At 51.5% G+C, this 19551-nt stretch overlaps 1 long non-coding RNA gene across 2 annotated transcripts; it reads right to left on the reverse strand.

Annotated features, from left to right (window-relative positions):
* Positions 1-15690: 15690 nt before the first annotated feature.
* On the reverse strand, positions 15691-18297 carry LOC109277596 (uncharacterized). Of its 2 annotated transcripts, none has more exons than XR_002085229.2 (3): positions 18211-18297; positions 16552-16632; positions 15691-16119 (listed from the first exon to the last, which is right to left on the reverse strand). It is a non-coding gene; the product is annotated as an uncharacterized LOC109277596 (long non-coding RNA). The 2 variants fall into 2 exon arrangements; XR_008422126.1 differs by having other exon boundaries at positions 16552-16905; positions 18211-18283.
* Positions 18298-19551: the final 1254 nt, after the last annotated feature.

Below are 19551 nucleotides of genomic sequence, written 5' to 3' on the forward strand. Positions count from 1 at the left end.
TCTTACGTATCTTTGGGGTGCCGTCTCCCAAAGATTGCTCCCCAAACTGGGACTCTCTATGGGGAAAACAGAGCCGTCGTTGCTTTCAGAGATTCGTAGATGTTTTGATTTCAGCCGTATCTGCAGAGAGAGGTGACATTGTTCTAGAGCCCCGAAAGACCAGACAGCAAACCTGTTGTTATTCCGCGTGCATTTTCAAGAGGAGAGCATTAGGGAGGCTCTTGGCATTCAGTCCATCAGTGTCCCGTCACCGACCAACGTGGCCCTTTCGTGAGTCTCCTCTGGCATGCGGTGCCTGACGATTAGCTCAAGACCCCGATCCCTGGAGGCATAGACACCTCCAGAGAAGGGTTTCAGATACCAGTTGTCTAACTGTCACACCTACAGTGAACTCGCTTTCTTTCCTTCCAATGCCACCGACGCTCATTGAGGACCTGCCGTGTGTGGGAAGGAGGAGAAGAGCATCTAGAAAGTATCAATCGGATAAGCAAAGGAGAGGAACGGGGGCCGTGCTTCCTGCACAGGCAGGGAGCCCTCTTTCCCTAACTGTGTGATCTAAGCACCTTCCTGAGGGTTTCCAAACTTCAGCTCCCTCACCTATAAAATGAGAAGAAAACACCTACTTTGGAAAACATCCAAGAATTCAATGAGATGATATATGTGATGCTGAACGTGATGTTCAGCTCGGGGTAGCTGCTCACTGGTATTTCTGCCTTCTCTACAATCACCTTAAAAAAAATTGTTTTAATGTGTATTTATTTTTGAAGGAGAGAGAGAGACAGCGTGAGCAGGGGAGGGGAGAGAGAGAGGGAGACACAGAATCCAAAGCAGGCTCCGGGCTCTGAGCCATCAGCACAGAGCCCGACGCAGGGCTCGAACTCACGGACTGCCAGATCATGACCGAGCCGAAGTCGGGCGCTTAACCCACGGAGCCACTCAGGCACCCTCTATAATCACCTTTTAACATAACAGCGTGGCTCCACAGAGCATCACCCAAGACCGGGGTCTCTGTGCAGGAACGTCTGCATAATTTGAAAGGCTGGTGCGAGAGGAAAATGCATGGTCCTTGTTCTTAAAATAAAACCCAGCCCGGATACCTGCAAAGGCTACATTCAAATGCAGAGAGAGGAAGGGGCGCCTGGGGGGCTTAGTTGGTTGAGCCTCCGCCTCTTGATTTCGGCTCACGGGATCCAGACCAGGGTGGGGCTCTGTGCTAACTAAGCATGGAGGCTGCTTGAGTCTCTCTCCCTCTCCCTCTGCCTCTCCCCTGCTTGCACACTCTCTGTCTCTAAAACAAAAATAAAAATAAAAAATAAAATAAGTAACATAAAATAAAATAAAAGCAGAGAGAAGAAACGGTGGGCTTGGGGTCGTATGAAGTGGATGTCCTCGGCCATCTCTCCCTTGCTCGTTGTCCCCTCGGACCTCGAGTGCAAAACACAAAGATAAAGCTGTTAAGAATTTTGAGCGCTCAGAGGAGGGAGGTGAGGCAGAAGGAGGTGACAGGATCTGCCCGGAGTCACTGAGCGGTCGGGCCAGGATTTGAGGGCGACTCCCCCTATCCGGCTTGGGCACAGACACTCCCCACCCCCCACAGGCCTGCCCGCACCTGTACACGGCCAGTCCCCACCAGCCCCTCTCGCCCAGCTCTGAACTTCTCAAACACAATAAGCCGGAAAAGCAATACATCTGGTGAGTTCCAAAAATAAAATGGAGGCCTTGTGGATACGTCTATGATTGACACAACGTATTGGCTGGTTCCATTGTCAATTAATGCAGAGAGGAATCATTAAATCAGATCAGATTCATTTTCAGAATGTTCGGCTGTGCTCCGCTCGCGTCTTCGTGCCGTTGTGAGGGCTGTATGGGGGGCTGGGGCGGGGGAGGGCAGAGGGTACAGGTACCGCGATGTAATTTTTCAAGTAACACGGTTCAAATAAAAATACATTCGTTTGAATGAGATTGCCCCGAAACAGTGTTTGCATTGATGGTCTGGGGGTAATTCTATTAAGCCGAAGCATATTTTTCATCAGGAGGCAGGAAAACAGGGTGACGGAGGGAGGGAGGGAGGCAAGAACTGAAAGCAGAATGTAATGTTTTAGAGCCGCAAAAAATGGAATGGTTTAACCCATTTTATCTGGGGTTTCTCCGCTGAAGTTGCCAAGCCTTCTAGAGCGTGCCGTGGGGGTTCGGAGGGCTCCTCCCTGTCTCACATGTGACTGGGCTGTGGGCTCCAGCCGGGCAGGCGGCCCCAGCTGGGCGTACGCGCGAGGTCTCTGCCCTGGCAGGTGAGCGGGAAATCATACACGCCTTCAGAATTTACTTCTCCGTTGCTCCCGGAGAGAAAGGCGGCTTGAGGAAGCACTTCGTGTGGGTGTCCATGTATGTGCACACACACGCGTGCATGCAAACACGTGCACACACGGATGCGCATGAACACGCTCAGGCACGCGCACACAAGCCACATGGGCGTGCGGGTGTGCACACAAACGCGTTTGCACAAGGCACACACAAGCGCACGTGTGCCTACGTGTTGCACGCGTGCACAGTATACACGCATGAACACGCATGCGTGCACACAGAATGCACACAGATACATGCATGCACAGCTGAACGTACAGAGTGTGCACGTATATAGATACATAAATGCATACATATATGCATTTATATCACCTTTGGATGAGCTTAAAGGTATATGTATACACATGTACATATACAATGTGCATACATGTTTACATATGCATGGAATCCATCCATCCATCCATCCATCCATCCAGAAAATCATCTTAGGATGAGACTGTGTATATATGCACCCATATACCCACGCATATATACAACATACATACACACACCACATGCACGCACGTATACAACAAACGCGTAACATGAATATACACACATGCTTCCTTCGGTTGAGACCGTGTGTACACACACACATAAACATACAACACACATAGACATTGGATGCAACATACATATACATGCATGTGTATCCATATATATTATATAAATACCTTCAGATGAGATTGTGTGTATACACACACGTTCGTCCTCACATATACCTTTGTCAGCGTCCGAACAAGTCTGCCAAATAAATCCAACGGTCACTTGTGACGTGCTTGCCATTTACGGGAGCCTGTGCTAAGTGCCACACACTAGGTCCCCACTCTAACCTGCAGGGTACATGTAAGGTATTCTGATCTCCATTTGACAGACGAGGCAACAGACTCACAGAGGGGAAGGGATTCGCCCAAAACTACAAGGGGTGAGTGATAGACCAGTGATAGAACCTAAAAGTCGGGTTCCTCATCTGTTTTGTGTTTCTGAGTCGGTTGACAAATCCCCAGGAGGTCTCTGATGAAATCACAATTTGCCTATTTTCTCAGCTTCCTTGTCTGTTCAGTGGGAGAAATGGTCCCTGCCCTCGGCCTAATCGGGGAGGAGTGGGGGAGTGAGGGGGGCAGTTAGAGACCTGGAACAATCCCCTGATGCCCCCTCCCCCCACCAGAGAAAAGCAGTGCCCTTTCTCTTTGCTTCCCTTCCTTCCCTGTGCCTTCTCCCCTCCTCTCTTCTTAGAAGGACGCTCCGTATTGGGTTTAGGCCCCACCCAGGGAACCCAGCATGATCTCATCTTGTGAACCTTGACTTAATTACATCTGCGGAGACCTTTTTTTTTTTTCTCAATAAGGTCACATTCCCAGGTCCTGGGTGGACACGTACCATTCAAGCCACGAGGCTCACAGAGACTCGTTTACTCTCTTTCAGTTTCTAATCCTTCTTTCCTCGCCGCGCTGTCCCCTTCTGACATATTATTATGTATCTGGTCTATTTATTTTTCTTAGTGAACCTTTATCTCCCCCTGCAAAAATAGAAGCTCCCGGAGGGCAAGGAAGTTTGTCTGTTTTGCTGACTGATGCGTCTCAGATCTTCTAACAGTGCTGGCACACAGTAGACCTTTCATAAATATTATTATTCCTTCTGTTATTATTATTATTATTATTATTATTATTCTCTGCTATTATTCCCTCTGTATGCATCTGACCCCTCGACTGCTCAACGGTGCCAGGAAGGGTGGCAAAGCCACGGCCTCTGTCTTCCTCCTCACGGCACCTGTCGGACCACCTGTGGTCTGGCGCGCAGGAGGCGTCCGATTAAAACGTGTTAAAGAATTATCTTTATGGAGACCTAACTCTGTATCAGACCTTAGCCTCAGTGCTTTATGTGCGGCGAATCACTTAACGCTTACAATGCGACGGGAGAGGCAGCATCCATGTGGCCATTTTACAGAGGAAGAAACTGAGGCTCGGAGAGGGGAAGTAACTCATCCAGGTCTGTGGAAAAGGCCGTAAGTGTAGATCCTGAATAAATCGCTGTAACACCGTTGCTTTAGTACCTCCACGAGTTTTAATGTCTAAGTCTTTAAAAAAGACGACATACACGCACGTACATCAACGCGGGCAGCCCGTGTGTGTGCGCACACGCGCAGTTACCTTTGGATGAGACCATTTGCGCATACAAATGCACGTACATACACCTGTGGACGCGTGGAAGCGGTATTTGGCCAGGGGGAGGGACAAATGGCTTCATTACTCCACTGGAGGTCAACACCCAGTCGAGCATCCAACTCTTGGTCTCGGCTCAGGTCACGATCTTGCTGTTTGTGGGTTTGAGCCCCGGGCTGGGCTCCACGCTGTCAGTACAGAGCCTTCCTGGGATTCTCTGACCCCACCCCCTTCTCTCTCTTTCTCGAAATAAACAAACGCGCTTAAAAAAATAAGAAGTCAACGCCCATCTGTCTGGTGGACAGTCTGGAGCACGTGCCACACTTAGTTCCAAACATGTCACCGTTGTTTTTCCCGGTCCGGTCCAATAAGGGCTTTTCTCCGGTCGCCCACCTAACGCGGCAGGTTCCCACGGCAGGGCTGTAGGGACGCCGTGACATCTGGAGTAGGAACTGGAGGCTCTTGAAGCCACATGTGACATTTGAAATCAGAGGCGTCTTTGGGGTATGTCAAGAAATAGTCCTGAGAGGGGCGCTTGGGTGGCTCGGTCGGTTGAGTGTCCGACTTCGGCTCAGGCCGTGATCTCATGGTTTGTGAGTTTCAGCCCCGCGACCGGCTCTGTGCCGACAGCTCGGAGCCCGGAGCCTGCTTCGGATTCTGTGTCTCCTCTCTCTGCCCCTCCCCAACTTGTGCTCTGTCTCTCTAGGTCTCTCAAAAAAAAAAAAAAAAAAAAAAAGTAATAATAATAATAATAAATGTAAAAAAAAGAAAGAAAGAAATAGTCCTGAGAGGGGACCAGACAGAAAAACGGAAAAGGCTGAGCGTTGGAACAGCCTTTGTGGAGGGAAGAGAAGGTGAACTTCATTCATCACTCACTAGTGAAAGTCCACAAGATGAAGGCTATGTTGGAAATCTCTTTATTGGATGGCTTAGAGACAGCCGCTCAATGTCACGTCCCATGTACTTCCCTTAAGGCAGTTGCGGAGAGGTTTAGAAAAAATAGGTGCGGGGGAGAGAGAGGTAAGATCAAAACTCCCGAAATCCCTGCTGTGTCCCAGCCTCGGAGAGCGCCTAGCAATCGTGGTGATTTTTAGCTCTGTCTGCGCAGCAGCATCATCCAAGGAGATTTAAAACCATACAGGACACCCAGGACCCAGACCCAGAGATTCCGAATCCATTGTTCTCGGCTCGGCTCGCTGCGACAAAGGTATGTTCCAGAAGTGTCTCAGATGATTCTATTATGAGGCCGGAGTTAAGGATCAACAGACTAACCAGGTCGACCTTTGCTGCAACTCTCCAAGGTCGACACTATCTGCACCTGCCTTTTAGGGATGATGAAACCAAGGCTCAGAATGACCAAGAAACCAGGCCAAGGCCACACACGGTGGGGCTGGGATGCATGCCCGGGGGCGTCCCGCTCCAAATTTGGTGCTTTTTCTAGTGCCAAAGTGACCAAAGGGAGCCGGGCCGGCCCCTGGACACCTTCAGCCTCGCTTGCTATGGCCCCCAGTCACGTAGGCCTGGTCATGATCGATGCCATCAGAGTCCAAGTGGCTCTTCCCAAACACTCCTCCCCAGAGGACTGAGCCGTGGGGACGCTACCTTGCACAAGTCAGACTGGACTCCTGAAAACTGAAATAACGACGGAGGCAGGGCTGGATCAAGAGGAGGAGAGTTCCCCTGTGTCTGGATTTCAGCCTGGTCTCTTTTCTGACCCCAGGGTTTGCCGGGACCTTTTCCAATATCCCCTTGCACTGTATTTCCAGACAACAAGGAAGCACACGGGTTCCTTCAGGGGGTTTCAGGCTCCCAAGCGGGGGGGGAAGGGGCAATTTGGCCTTCTGTCTCTTTATTGCCTTAATTAGCTGTTTGGTGACCCGGCAGTCTCTTTGATGTACATCCAACATCGGCCTGTGAAATATGGGGAAATGTCAGCCTGTCGAACAAGGGTCAGCCAGACTGTCGATACTGTCGTCCGTCAGGCTGAGCCAGGCCGGGTGCTGACCTGCAGAGAGATGATTGAGCCACCTGTCCCCTCCCCCTGGCCACAGTGTTGGTGGCGTGTGGAACGTAGCCGGTGGCTGGAGGTAAGGTGACAGTGTCGAGGCCACGGGTCGGCCGACTTCAAACCGGGGGCCCAGGGCCGCAAACAGCAGGGAGAAAACAGAGGAAGCACAGTCCAAGTTAAACAAACTACAGAAAATCCAGAGGAAGACAAAAAGTCAACAAGTCAGGATAAGAGGAGGATCTTTGGGACACCCAGTGGGTGGTAAGGTTAACCCTGTCTGCACTGTTGGCTTCTGGGAACACCGAAATGTTCTCTGAATCACTGCAGTGATATGCAACACACAGAGAGAAACCCAAACCATTCGGTTTTGGAGAACGAAAACATCAGTCTACGCAAGTAACATGACTTGGAAATACATCAAAGGGGTTGTGGATGCACTAATAAAGGCATCCTTATGACAGTAAAGGAGGTGAGTCATTCATTTCCCGCGTATTAATTGAGCAGCTGTTATGTGCCGTGGGTTATTAGAGTTGCTGGAGACGTTGCAGCAAACAAAGCAGGGACACATCCTTGCTCTCATGGAACTTTCACAATAACGAAAACAGATTTTAAAAGAATAACGATGAAATTGTGTCACGGGCTAAAACGTGCCATAAGGAAACCTAAAAGATAGACTTCAGGGGTTGGGAAGCGGTTTGCCACTTTAAATAGGGCTATAAAGAGAAGTCGTCTCTGAGAAGGCGACATTTGAATACGGTTCCAAAAGAGGTTAAGAGAGCAAGAGACAGAGTAACACAAATACCTGTGGGAAGGGTGTTCTGGGCAGAGGGACAGCACGTGCAAAGGTCCTGAGGTGGGAGTACCCATGGAACATCCGAGGAATTACACGGAGGCTACTGAAAATGGAATGAACCGAAATGCAGGACAAGGTCTGTCAGAGATGACGTTAGAGAAATAACGCAAGCTAGGCTTTACGGAGCCACGCGGACCACGGAACAGCTTGTACCTTCCATTCTGAGGGAGACGGAGGGTGGTGGGAGGGTCTCGGCCGGGGGACTGATATGCTGTGATCCCTGGGAGGATATGGGAGACCAGTTAGGAGGTTTCTAGGTGGGCTTCTCTGAAATGACATGGCTTGAAGTCCGTGTCTGTGTCTGTAATTACATTTGTATCTATACTTCTTTTTATATGCAAACACTATATACCTATATATGCAAGTGGATGGAGGGATGAAGGGATGGACGGGTGGATGGATGGCTGGGTGGATGGATGGATGGATGGATGGACAGATAGCTAGCTAGCTAGATGATAGATAGTGGTTTCATATAGATAAGTATCTATATAATGTTATAAATATATATATTTACATATAAATATACACATACACACACGCACCCACCATATATATGATGTACCCAAATGTATATACACACATATACGGTATATTTATTTGGCTAATTGGAAAGAAGAGAAACAAAAGTTCCAACGTGTGAGGAGTTGGGAAAAAAGAGTCTTCAGGGAAGCATTTGGGCGGGCAAGGGAAGCGGAGACTGGGCCGGAGACACCCTTGGGCAGCACCTTAAGGAGTTTGGACCTGATCTGTGAGCACAGGGGAGCCACGGTAGGTGTGAGAGCGAACCAGCGTGAGTAGCCTGCTTTCAGAAGGATCCCTGACTGCAGAGCAGAAGAGATTTGTAGGGACCACAGCAATGGCTTTGGGAGTCGTGCAGGTGGAGGCCCAGTAGCCTGGTCTAGACTAAGGTGGTGGTGAGGACAAAAACAGGTACGCAGCGTGGAGCTGGTAAGACGACGGTGGGCTGAAGTTACCCTGGTGGGAGTTTATGATGTAGTCACATGTCCTCTTTGCAATGCCAGACCCCTCCAGCCCCTTCCCACCCTCTTCCGGACCCCCCTCTCCGCTCACATGCTCCTCTCCGCCTAGGAAGGCCTTCCCTGTGCCCCGTCGCCTTTTGTCTTCCTCTCTCCACTTGCTCCCCTTTCAAGACGGCTTCCATTTCCTCCTCCACGAAGCTTTACTTGACACCTTGATACGGGTTTCCTCCCTGATGTCACTTAGTCTGCTTAGATCCCACTTGTACGCTGTAGCAATTTTTCTCAGGGCTGCCACACAAGGTTGTGCAGGTTGGGCACTGTGCAAACAGTCTGACCAGAGTGGCAAACAGGGGCTGAAAGCTATCAATATGCCAAAACCTTGACTTCCCAGATGGGGCACCTTTTCATAGAAAGCATGGTGAAGGCTAGCCCTGAGGGCCACCCTGAATCTTAATTCTCCATCCACTTGTCAACCTCTCCCATTAGACTTGGATCATTTCTCCATTGTTAGCACTTAGTACAGTCTCTGAGTGTTTACTGAATGAATAAATCGGTGTATAGACGGATGGATAGAAGAAAAGGTGCTATTCTTCCCGCAGGATAAGCAACTCATCACAGAAAAATAATCAAGTGGCTCATTACAATCCTCTTGGAGCATCGTGTCAACATAACCACCATTCTGGGGCACCTGGGTGGCTCCGTCGGTGAAGCCTCTGACTCTTGATTTCAGCTTAGGTTCTCATGGTTTGTGAGATTGAGCCCCTCCTCGGGATTCTCTGCTTGGGATGCTCTCTCTCCCTGTCTCTCTGTCCCTCCCCCACTCGTGCACACAAGCTCTCTCTCTCGAAAAACGAACTTTTTATTATTTTTTTAAAAAAGATATCACCATTCCTCCAAACCGGGAGAGGACAATTTTTTTTTTCCCAAAAGGCCGAAGAGTACTCAGCTCTAATGTTGTGTATAAAGGCAGAGTGGTCGACCATGAGTCAATGAAGGGGCGTGGCTGTGTTCCAATAAAACTTTATTGGCAGAAACAGGCAGCAGCTAGTTTGTCTACCCCTGGTCTAGATGTCTGTCTCGCCAAGAAATTCTCCCCTCGATTTGCTTCTTCCCAACAGTGCCCTTTCACCTTGTAATGATAGATGATGATGATGGTGATGGTGATGATGTGATGAAAATGGTCATTGCTAACATTTAGTCTATGCCCCGGATCAGGCACTGGCCTCAGCCTCTTGTGCGTAGAATCTCAATTAGCTCCCACAGCCACCCCACAAGGTGCTATCCTATGCCACAGCACGGAGAAAAACGGAGGCACAAAGAGATAAGACAGCCCGGGGCACATAATTTTAATGGGCAAAGCAGGCGGTCTGGTCTGAGCACTGAGTCTGGGGCACGAACAACTCGACTCCACGTGTCGGAATAACCATGTTAGTAGTAAGAACAATAATAACAACCTCGGCTGCAGGCTCTCTCTGTGCCGAGCACCCAAACACACGCGAAGGGCTTTGCGACGACCTCTCTGAATTTTCTCAACCACAAGGCAAGGTTAGCACCTCGCTGTGACAGCTACCCAGGGTGACACAGTCACAAGGTTGGAATCGTCCGTACCACCTGCCCCAGGCCCCAGTTGCTCGGAACCTTCCAGAAAATGGACCGTTTGACTCGATGGCCTTGTTCCCCCGACGCCTCGCTCCATCCCGAGTTTTTCCTTCCTGCGGGGGGCTGTGCCTTTGGACTCTCTGGGGGCCTTTTATCTTATCGGACCCTTTCCCCTGCTCACTTTGCTAGCTGTCACGTTTGTTATTCTAGGATAAACTTTCGGCCGATGTAGCACATACTTTGGGGTCAATGCCCTGTGTTATCCCCAGGATAGTTCAAATATTTGTGGCCTTGTCAACCTCCATCCCGCTGGACATGTGCGGTGGCGGAGTGGGAGGGTGTTCCATGCCTGGAGACCAGTGTGGGCCAGCGCGTGGCAGGAGACCCTGCCTGGGAGGCCACTGAGGGCAGGCGGCAAACACATCGTTTCTTGGCCCCGGGTTGGATGCGTGCAAACGTGAAGAAGAGAGAGAGAGAGGCGAGCATCGGCCGACCCTCTCCTCTATGCCCGGTGCTTTCACACACGTTGAAATAAGTGATCTTCCAAATCCACCTGAAGGAAGGCATTCTTCATGACCATTTCATTGACAAGAACACTGAGGCCAAGAGAGCTTAGTGGCCACCACCAAAGGGATTCTTAATACTGTGCGGGCGTGTCTACACCGTATGCCGAGGCCTAGGAACCCCTTCTCAGAGTAGTGCTTCAGGATTCATAAAACAAAACTACATAGGATTAGGGGCGCCTGGGTGGCTCAGTCAGTCGAGCATCTGACTTCGGGTCGAGTCATGATCTCACGGTTCGTGAGCTGGAGCCCCGCGTCGGGCTCTGTGCTGTCAGTGCAGAGCCCGCTTCAGATCCTCTGTCTCCCTCTTTGAGCCCCTCCCCTGCTTGTGCTTGAAACGACAAGTCCTAACAACCACGATGGTGGAGGTGTCCTGGGACTAAGGAATTCGAAATTCTCTGTGACACCAGTGAGGTTGTAGGCCAGGATCTGTGATCTGTACTGGTGACAAGGTCGTGGGGACGCACGGTCCATCCTGCCATGCGTCTGTTGCCTGCCTTCGTCATGGAAAGAAATTTCACTTTGATGTTCGTGATAACGAAGATGTGATATATTTTCTTCCCGATCAAGGTCACAGATGCCCTGAGTTGTATCCACGGAGCCCTCGGGGGTCTGGGGCCCCAGAGCGAGACCCTCCGAGCTGGGAGAAGCACGGCGGGCTGGGCCGGGCTCCAGAGATGCACACTTGCCACTGTGAGGTCCCCCCCCCCCCCGGCTCCTCACATCCTGTCCTCTGGCTTTGTCCCCAAGTGAACCAGTTAGCCTGACTGCTGGCTGGGAGGGCAGGGCGGCCTTTGAAGCCATGCCTCTCTTTGATGTGCACATTCCGTCAAGGCCCTTCCTCGAGTTGGGCAAATCTCCGTTGCCCCCTGCAAACCCTCCCTTCGTGAACATCCCCCCGCCCACCCCCCGTCCCCGAAACAGTCCAAAGACCTCTCTCACACGGTTTCTGTTAGTTTTATTGTTTTTGTTTTTCCGACCGAGTAAACCGGCGGCCTGGGGGGGGCCTGGACTTTCAGACAGAACTTTAGACTTTGGAGAACGACGTCGTTTTCAGAGAAGTCTTCATTCCAGGCCGGGCTTAAGAAACAGAGTGGCTTCGCTTAAGGAAACCATACACACGATTCAAATACAGCGGCACAATGACCGAGCCATGAGGGTTCTCAGACATACACGGGGTTGGATTGAAACTCCTTGCTCTGTGGCTCTGGGGAAGTCACATACACTTGCTGAACAGAGAAGAGAGAGAAACCGAGGCAGGCTCAGAAGGGGCACCGACTGGGTACCTGGCACTGTCTTAGGCATTTACAGGTGTTTTCTCGAACCTTCCCAACAGCCCCCAAACAGCCCTACTTTCTCCCAATGAGAAACCTAAGGTCAGAGAAGTGATATGGCTTTTCCCAGGTCACACAGCATGAATGGCGGAATCCAGGCCTCGCTGGGCCTTAACGCTCCGCGGAAGCAAAGCCCCAGAGATCGCTCTGGGAGGCAGGGGACTGTCCCTTCCAGGGCAGGACTCCAAATGGTCCCACTCCCAGTGGGCTGACGGTGGCAGCTTCTCCTCCAGGATAAGAGTCAACATGGGCTGGGCATCTGGGTGGCTCAGCCCATTAAGCAGCCGACTCCTGATTTCGGCTCAGGTCATGATCTCACGGTTCGTGGGTTCGAGCCCCACGTCCGGCTCTGTGCTGACAGTGCGGAGCCTGCTTGGGATTCTCTCTCTCTCTCTCTCTCTCTCTCTCTCTCTCTCTCAAAATAAAGAAATAAACTTAAAAACAAGTTTGTTTTTTTTTTTAAAGTCAACATCGGCTACTCGCAAAGATGACACGAGGGAAGGGCTCCAGGATCTTCGAACAGGCTGAAGAAGGAGGGGCAGTGGGGGCCTAACCCATTGGAAGAGGCAGCTTTCTGCCGACCCAGCAGATGCTCCAGGGCTGGCTGGGCTGCAGGGATGACACAGGGTTGTGGCTTATGTCCACGCCGATGCGGAGGCTGCAAGACGAGACAGCCGTTGCCCGGGATGTGCTCGGACAGCTACCCGCATCACAGGAGCGTGACCGACCGTATCTTCAGCACCACCTTCCTGTTGCCAAGACTCTGTGAACTTGAACTCCCGGGACCCCCGCATCACGCTTCTGTGGCCTCCCGGGACCAGGCTTGGGGCCCGACATCCCACGCAAGGAGATGAGCTTTGCCTGTCCCCTGGCCTCTCTTGCAACCCGGAGCTCACATCTGCAGCCCATCTGGAGGGGCTGGGGAGCACAGTCCAGTGTCAAGGGGAAGGAAGCCTCTCTGTGGGTATTTCAGGCCTGGCCTGGACAGCCTGACCCGCCTCCTGGGCCAAGATCAGTGGAGAAACTCAGCCCAGAGGGCCGCTTGACAGAGAGGCTTCTGGCCTTGACTTTCAGATTCCTGAGTCATCTCTCCTTGGGCCCATCCTCGGCCTGACTTCCTTGCAGGGGCCTTTGATGAACAGATGAGATAATGGATCTGCTTTGAAAAAGATAAAATGCTGAACAAAAGGTTGTGCTGGCCACAGCAATGGGTGTGATGGGCGGGCTAAACCTTGAACTTCCTTCCTGTCCCAGGGCAAAGACGGCTTCCAACCTCCACACATCCGGGGCAGCCAGCTTGCCCGGTGACCCCGCCTCTTCCCACCCCCATTAGAGCGAGTCGCATCCACGAACCGGCGGAATCATCAAAAAGGGATGATCGGTTTGGCCGGCGTTTGAATTTGCCCATTTTACAGATGAGGAGACCGAGGCAAGGAGGACTTAAAGAACGGGCTCAAGATCGGACAGCTACGTGGTACCGGCCCAGGCTTTGGACCCAGGCTTACTCATTCGAAACCCTGACCGGACACCAGGCATTTAGTTAAAACGTCTTCAGCTGGAACAAAATACAACAGAACCATGGCAACAACAAACATGCGATTTTGCAAAAAATGTCCGTGTCGGCTCCTCCAAACCTGTAGAAAAGATGACGCCCCCCCACCCCCCACCCCTCCCTGCAGCTGGGGCTTTTGGCGTGAGTTGTACCAAGCAGACGTCCCACCGCAGGAGGAGGAGAGATTGTAGGATCGCCCACGTGGAAGGAACGCCAATGACTATGTAGGGCCAGCACCCCCTCCACCGCAGCTACGCCAAGGGGCTGTCCGGCCGATGCTTGGACGCTCACGGACATCCTGCAAAGTGGCTTACGCCATTCCCAGACAGCTTACCTTTGGACAAACTGACAGGACCTGTTAGCACAGAAAAAGTTCTCTTCTGGAGGAGCGTCTGGAAATGCGTGAAAGAGGGATGGGGGTCTCACACGGTAACAGCAAAACGTCTGAACCAACCTACGTATCTCCGAACAGGGCAATACGTGCATAAAACGTAGTACAATTAACCCTTGAACAACGTGGGGGTCGGGGGGGACTGCCTCCTGGTGCAGCTGACAATCTGCACGTAACTGTGGATCCCTGGAAACGTAACCACTGATAGCCGACTGTTGACTGGAAGCCCTACAGATCACATAAGTAGGTGGCATTGTATCACATGTTGTATATGCGTTATGTAATATACGCCACATTCTTACAATGAAGCAAGCTGCAGGAAAGAAAACATCGTTGAGCCAATCCTAAGGAACCTGGCTGTGCTTCTTGAAGAAAATCTCACTCAAGGGGACCCGCACACCGCATACCCCTGTTGTTCGAGGCTCAACTGTATCATCCTTCAACGGAATATTATATAGTCGTGAAAAAGAACACGCTAAGTCTAGCTGCCCAGTCTCTCCGTAACCCCACCCACCCACACGTACTGTCGTGAATTCAGAATGCGTATCCTCGTTTTCGTATGAGTTTTACAGACTGTACATGAATTCTGGAAAACATACGGGGCCTCTCGGGGGGTTTCAGGTTCTTAAATGGGCTACGGATCACTTCGTGATCCGAATTTTCTCTCTCTGCCACGGTTTTGAAAGATCCCCCCCGTTGACACACAGACCTCTGTTTCATCTACTTTGATTGCGATCTTTTTTAAAAATTTTTCTTTCATTTATTCATTTTTGAGAGAGACAGACAGAGTGTGAGCAGGGGAGGGGCAGAGAGAGAGGAAGACACAGGCTCGAGGCTCTGAGCTGTCAGCACAGAGCCTGACGCGGGGCTTGGACTCATGAACCACAAGATCGTGACCTGAGCCGAAGTAGGATGCTTAACTGACTGAGCCACCCAATTTGTGGGTGTCCCAATTGTGCTCTTAAAACATGTGCGTGCACAGAATTACCTGTGTCCAGTCCCCTGTTGGTGGGCATCTAAGTCGATGCCGATAAAGATTCTATAGTGGACATACTTGGGTATGTCTCCTTGGCCACACGTGTGAGGTTTTCTCCAGGGATGATGCCTTCGTTCCCCACGAAGTGACCTGTATGTCTTTCTCCTAATAAGCAAGGGCGTCCAGAGTGGAATCCAGTCTTCCAACTGTGGCCTCATCAGACTAGAACCTGCTATGTGCCCCTTTCCTAGGCATAGAGAACACAAGGCAAACATTCCGCCCACCCCCACCCCCGCCTCGTCAGGGTTTATGATCTCATGCAGGAGAATGACAGTAAGAGAATATTCCAGGCTGTTAAGTAAACATAAGCGTGCAGTGTTTTGTGATGAAGAACGGGGGCAATGAGAGCAAGGACGGGGGGACCTGGCCTAGCCTGGTTCAGGGAAGGCTTCCTGGAGGAAGTGACAATTAACTGTGTTCCAAAGGTTGGGTGAGTAGAGAAGCATTTCAGCAGAGGAGACCTAGAAACGCAAGAGAATGAGTATGGTCCTACCTCAGGACTTTTGCACATGCTTTTCCCTCTGGCTGGAATGTTTCCCATCCAGTTTCTTTGTTGAGATCTTTGGAGATTGGCAGCTCCCCCTCATTTATGATCCGTGTGGTCCCGTCTGCCTCCTCACATCACCAGGTCCTATTATCTGACCGCCGAATGCCGTGTTGGTTCCAGCAAGGAAGAGCAGAGGGTGGGAGGTGGCTCTGGCTTGGCCTCCAGCCCCGGCCAACAGAACCCCTGTTAAGGCATAGACTCTGGAGCCACACTGCTTGGGTTCAAATCCCAGGTCTTCTACCTTCCAGCTTCGTGACCTCAGGAAAGTGAATTCCCATTCCGAGCAGGCTGTAAAAAAAGGATGAAAATACTCTCTAACCCTGAGAGTTATAGCAAGGACTCAATGAGGAAATGCATGTAACACAGTTAGCTTAGGGCCCCGAACACAGTGAGCACTCAATCGATGGTGGCAAAAATAATAACAGTGATAACAGTAATGACGTGGGCTGCTGCTTAAAGGAGTAAAAGGAAGTGGGCACTCTCCCTGGGAATGAGGAAGGAGAACTTCCCATGAGACAGCTCCAGACTGTCCCCAGAGACAAGGTGGGCAATTCCTGATGACTGATGACCTTGAGGCCCAGCCACCTTGCCTGGAAGCCTTTCGCCTTGAACCCAAGGGTGTCTCTCCAGCCGGACTGTGGGCATAGAGCTAAGTAAATACTTCATCATCGATCAGCCCCCACGGTCCAGATGTTTCCCCAGAGGCTCAGATGGGGGTGAGTGGGAGGTCCCGTCCAGGTCTCGTTAGCTGTGCCTGCAGAAAAGGTATAAGAGGAGGTGGGGTGGGATACATCTCAGCCCTGCGCCTTGGGACCCCTGGCCTCTGATGTCACGATTGGACACCTTGTAACTCCTGACTGATGCAGGCGGGGAGACCTCATATGGTAGGTCCTTGGGACCTCTGAATCAGTAAGAACAAAAGTGTATCGTTGATACACTTTTAATAAATACCATGCACTGGGGCGCCTGGGTGGCTCAGTCGGTTAAGCATCCGACTTCGGCTCAGGTCATGATCCCGCGGTTCACGAGTTCGAGCCCCGCGTCGGGCTCTGTGCCGACGGCTCGGAGCCTGGAGCCTGCTTCGGATTCTGTGTCTCCCCCTCTCTCTGCCCCTCCCCTGCTCTCTCTCTCTCTCTCTCTCAAAAATAAATAAACATTAAAAAAAGTAAATAATAATAATAAATACCTGGCACCATACTAATCATATATCATCTTGCCAAAAACTTGCTACGGCTCTGCGGTGTGGGTCCTACTTTACCTCCATTTTCTAGAGTGGGGAAACTGAGGTTCAGAGAGGTGAAGTCATTTCCCCAAGGCCTGTTTGGTCAGCTGCAAACGCAGGCTCTTATCACTTAGGTACTTAGAACAATCCTTTTCCCCTTTACTGCCTGTCTCTTAGCAGCTGGGATCTTGGGACAGGGACCTCAACCCCCGTGTGCCTTAGTTTCTAGAGACACTACCTCCTACTGTCGCAGAAAGGATCAAAACCGGTTAGTGGGTGCCCAAGGCTCGTGTCAGTATCTGCCTTGCCACAACGATGCTGTGGGGGATTATCTGAATGATGAATGTATTTCTTCTTCGGTGTTTGGTGGTCATTTTATTTCTTTATTTTGTGAATGGTCCCTTCATGGAGTTCCCTCACTAGATTGGCATTTTGATAAGTGTGTTTTTTTTGTTTTTCTTTTTGTTTTTGAAGACTGGAGAAACTTTGTGACAGAGGACATATTGGTACTCAGCACCAGGCGCCCACCCCACGAGTATGGGATGGGGATTGATCACAGGGGCTACGTCAGGCTTTGAACCCCCGCAGCCTTCAAGGACCAGGGGGTGGCTTCCACACTGGGAGACCAGCAGACAGACTCCAGGGGAACAGGGAATCAGGAGTTCACACGAGAATTAGAGATTCCCCTCTTAGTGGACCACCCGGACTCGTCGAAAAGAGCCAAGGTCTTCGAGAAGATCTGTCTCCCTTCTATTACTGAAGAGGTCTGAACTCCCAAGGGGCCTCTGCCGGGGTGGGGGTGGGGGGGCTGACTTCCTGCCTGGGACCTTTCCAAACCTTCCTCTTGAACCCTGGCCGACCAGCTCTCCTTCCCCGCTCTCCGTTCCCTCCATGCCCCCCTGCTGTGGGCCCTGCCCCGGATCCTGGCAACATCCTGTTCTTCCCTTGAACGAAACTCCCCCTCCAGCTTCCCAGCGCGATAGGAATCTTAAAGAAATGCTTCCTGTCTCTTGACCACCTTATCGCCCATTCCTCCCGAATGGCTGACGTTCAAGAAACACACAGGCAGCCCTGCACTCCCTTCTAATTTTAAACCTGCCCTCTGAAGCTCTCTCCTCTTCCTTCTTAAGGTTCCGGGAAAGGCCAGGGGGTGTCAGAGGTCTCCGGTGACCCGCTGAGTCAGCAGAGACTGAAGGTCGCCTCCAGTTCCCAGGGAAGGAGTCTGGAGCTGGGAGATCCTGGGTGAGGCCACTCATGGGCCCGGCCCCGGCAAGCCTGATGTTCTAGGGGCAGCAGATGCTTACGTAGGGTATCTTTCCTGAACTCATAAACGAGGTTAGGAATAAAGGCCAAGCAGGGGTATCCTAGTGGCTCCATTGGGTAGGGATGGGACTCTTGATTTCAGCTTAGGTCATCGTTTCGTGGCTGGTGGGTTTGAGCCCCGCTGACGGCACGGAGCCTGCTTGGGATTTCGCTCTCTTCCCCTCTCTCTTCCCCTGCCCACCTCCTCTCTGTCTCTCAAAATAATCATCATAATCATAATAATAAAAGAATGAACGGGGTAGAGATACTCAAACACGTGTATCACGTAAGGAGCCAGGAAAAACTCGGGCACGGACATACCGAATGGTCCTTTGACTCGTGCAATACTGTGTGGCCCAGGCCCCAACATCCAAGCATTCACGTTTGCTGGCAGAATCTGACCACTCTTGGTCCTTGGGAGGCTGACTTCCGGCCACGTCACGTGACCCAGTCAGGCCCCCGCCAGTGAGAGCGCGGCCGGCCAGCGATTGGCTGCGGAGGAAGACGTGACACAAGTCGGCCCGTTTGGGACCAATGGAAAGCGGAGGCTGAGGCTGACTTTTCTGAACTTGGGGCAGAGTCGCCCTTTCAGGCTCCGGCCGCTGACGTCCCTGTCGGGCTGGAGCCTACGGGAGGGGCAGCGGAGCCGGGATCCAGAAAGGACAAGCAGAAGGCCTGACCTCACCTGATTCCTCGAGTCTCTCTCTGAAGCCAGTATTTATTTATTTATTTATTTAAAAATTTTTTTAAAAAATTTTTAATGTTTATTTTTGAGAGAGAGAGAGACAGAGCATGCACAGGGGAGGGGCAGAGAGGCAGAGAGAGACGGAGACACAGAATCCAAAGCGGGCTCCAGGCTCCGAGCTGTCGGCCCAGAGCCCGACGCGGGGCTGGAACTCACTGACCGGGAGATCGTGACCTGAGCCGAAGTTGAATGCTCAACCGACTGAGCCACCCAGGCGCCCCACACATTTTATTTTATTTTTTATTTTTTTTATTTTCACTTATTTTTGAGACAGAGACAGAGCATGAGCAGGGGAGGGCCAGAGAGAGAGAGGGAGACACAGAATCCGAAGCAGGCTCCAGGCTCTGAGCTGTCAGCACAGAACCCGACACGGGGCTTGAACTCACGGACTGCCAGATCATGACCTGAGCTGAAGTCAGATGCTTACCTGGCTGGGCCCCCCGGGCGCCCCCGAAGCCAGTTTTCCTCTTGGAATTTTCAGTCACCTGAGCCAATAAAATCCCTTTGTCTTTAGTTTTCTGTTGCCTGTAACCACAGACAATGGTCACCTCCCTCCCCCCCCCCCCCCTGCACACCCGCACACAAGCATACACAGCAAGGTGGGGAGAAAAAAGAAAAACGTGTACTGAGCCTGTATCACATGCCAGCTTTCCGAGCGAAAGATCATTAGTCCCATTTGACGGATCAAAACCCCGAAGGTCAGAGAGGTTAAGAGGCCTACCTAAAGTCACACAGCCAGGAGGTTGTAGAGACCAGATTTCAATCCAGGTGTGCCTACATCAAAGTTCTCACTTTTTTGCGGAACGCTGAGCTGTCTTTAAAAGAAGATGAAGGAGGGGCGCCTGGGTGGCTCAGTCGGTTGAGCGTCCGACTTCAGCCTCGACTCAGGTCACGATCTCGCGGTCCGTGAGTTCGAG

Source organism: Panthera pardus, unplaced genomic scaffold (assembly GCF_024362965.1).
Source record: "Panthera pardus isolate Hobbes unplaced genomic scaffold, ASM2436296v1 HiC_scaffold_15, whole genome shotgun sequence".
NCBI lineage: Eukaryota > Metazoa > Chordata > Mammalia > Carnivora > Felidae > Panthera > Panthera pardus.